At 42.2% G+C, this 2,837-nt stretch overlaps 1 pseudogene; it reads left to right on the forward strand.

The window, feature by feature from the left end:
- Positions 1-396: 396 nt before the first annotated feature.
- Positions 397-1,624, forward strand: LOC125097287 (heterogeneous nuclear ribonucleoprotein A1-like; annotated as a pseudogene).
- Positions 1,625-2,837: the final 1,213 nt, after the last annotated feature.

The raw sequence follows: 2,837 nt of genomic DNA on the forward strand, positions 1-2,837 counted from the left end.
GTGCTCCAAGCAGAAGCTCCAGGTAACACTCCGGAACCTGCGCAGGTTTGGCATCCAGCCCAGCTCAGCCTCCACGCAGATGAGCAGGGTGGCCGAGGACAGCACACAGTGCTGAGGGCAGAAATTCAGTCCACTGGTCCGTGTACATGTGCAACAGGGTCCCAGCGCTGCAGAGAGAGACAGCGTGTTGATCTTTTCACATGGCAGATGAGCAACTCGAATGTTACAGATTTAGTGGCAAATGTAAGGGACATATGGGCTTCAGGTACAATATTTCCTTTAATACGCCCAACAATCTTGCAAGGTATTCATCCTGTCTTAAAGATAAGGAAACTGATGTTCGGCGCGTGGATGCCTCTGAATAAGCATCATTAAAGCCTCCCCTCCACCACCGTCATGTCTAAGTCAGAATCTTCCAGGAGCCTGGACAGCTGCGGAAGCTCTTCTTTGGAGGTTTGGGCTTTGAAAACCGAGGAGAGTCTGAGGGGCCAGTTTGAGCAACGGGGAACTTACGGACTGTGTGGTAATGAGAGATCTAACCACCAAGTGCTCCATAGGCTTTGGGTTTGTCACACGTGTCCCTGTGGAGGAGGTGGGGGCAGCCATGAATGTAAGGCCACACAAGGTGGGTGGGAAGTTGTGGAACCAAAGAAGGCTGTCTCGAGGGAAAGTTCTCAAAGAGTTGGTGCCCACTTTACTGTGAAAAAGATTTTTGTTGGTGGCATTAAAGAAGACCCTGAAGAACATCGTCTAAGAGATTATTTTGAACAGTATGGGAACATCGAAGTGGCTAAGATCATAACTGACCGAGGCAGTGGCAAAAAGAGGGGTTTTGCTTTTGTAACATTTGATGACCATGACTCTGTAGACAAGATTGTCACTCAAAAATACCACACTATGAATGGCCACGACTCTGAAGTAAGGAAAACCCCATCTAAACAAGAGATGGCTAGTGCTTCATCCAGCTAAAGAGGTCAAAGTGCTTCTGGAAACGTCAGTGGTGGTTGTGGAGGTGGTTTTGGTGGGAATGACAACTTTGGTCACGGAGGGAACTTCAGTGGTCGTGGTGGCTTTGGTGGCAGTTGAGGTGGTGGTGAATATGATGGCGGGGGGATGGCTATAATGGATTTGGTAATGATGGAAGCAACTTTGAAGGTGCCAGAAGCTATGATGATTTTGGCAATTATAACAATCAATCCTCACATTTTGGACCCATGAAAGAAGGAAATTTTGGAGGCAGAAGTTCTGGCCCCTATGGTGGTGAAGGCCAATACTTCACCAAACCACGAAGCCAAGGTGCCTATGGTGGTTTCAGCAGCAGCAGTAGCTATGGCAGTGGCAGAAGGTTTTAATAACTGCCAGGAAACAAGGCTTAGCAGGGGAGGAGAGCCAGAGAAGTGACAGGGAAGCTACAGGTTACAACAGATTTGTGAACTCAGCCAAGCATAGTGGTTAGCAGGGCCTAGCTGCTACAAAGACAAATACTCATGTGTATGAGCAAAAAACTCGAGGACTGTATTTGTGACTAATTGTGTAACAGGTTATTTTAGTTTCTGTTCTGTGGAAAATGTAAAGCATTCCAACAAAGGGTTTTAATGAAGATATTTTTTTTGCACCCATACTATTGATTGCTAAATGTAATAGTCTGATCATGATGCTGAATAAATGTGTGTTTAAAAAAAGAAAAAGATAAGGAAACTGAGACTCAGAAGTTAATGCACTGCCTCAAAGTCACGTACCTACTAAGAAGAGAAGAAACAACAGAGCCAATATTCAAACCAGTCTGACTTCTGAGCCCTTTGTTCCAGAGAACCATCCCATATGGGCCCCCATATCTATAATCAGCAAATGCTTCAGGATGCAAGGACACCATACTTTTGTCAAAAAACTGATTCTTACCAGATATCTTATTATCACTTATAAGAATACATAAATAAGAAAATATCTGCAACAGATGAATGGATAAAGAAGATGTGGTATATATATATATATGTATGTGTATATATATATATATATACATACACACACACACAATGGAATAGTATGCAGCCATCAAAAGAAATGAAATCTTGCCATTTGCAACAACATGGATGGAACTAGAGGGTATTATGCTGAGCGAAGTAAGTCAAACAGAGAAAGGCAATTATCATATGATCTCCCTGATATGAGGAATTTGAGAGGCAACATGGGGGTTTTGAGGGGTGGGGAAGGAAAAAATGAAACAAGATGGGATCAGGAGGGAGACAAACCATAAGAGACTCTTAATCTCACAAAATGGACTGAGGGTTGCCGGGTGGGGGGTGGTGGGGGAGGGTGGTTGGGTTATGGACATTGGGGAGTGTATATGCTATAGTGAGTGCTGTGAAGTTTGTAAGCCTAATGATTCACAGACCTGTACCCCTGGGGCTAATAATACATTATATGTTTATAAAAATTTTTTTTAAATTTTAAAAATATGATTTTGTTAAAAAGACTACTTTAAAACACAACTTTTCTGTACAGTGCAATGGAGTTAAGCAGAGTTTGTAATGTATTTTGATTATGCCCAAATTTGACTGATTCACAATAAAGTTAACCACATCTTCAAAAAAAATGAATAAGAAAATATCTGATTTGGGAGGATTGTAATTAATGAAAACATCAATTACAAGAATATATAAACAAGAAAATATCTATTGAAAAAAGAGAGAGAAAAGTAAATGTGTTCTAAACTCAAATAAGGAGATAGGAGGCCCTGAAGCAGGAGGAAAAGTTAGAGACAGTTCTGACATTCACGTGCAGGCACAGGCCCCCTATTTACACCGGGGGTACCATTACTGAATATCAGATCTGTAAGC

Source organism: Lutra lutra, chromosome 4 (assembly GCF_902655055.1).
Source record: "Lutra lutra chromosome 4, mLutLut1.2, whole genome shotgun sequence".
NCBI lineage: Eukaryota > Metazoa > Chordata > Mammalia > Carnivora > Mustelidae > Lutra > Lutra lutra.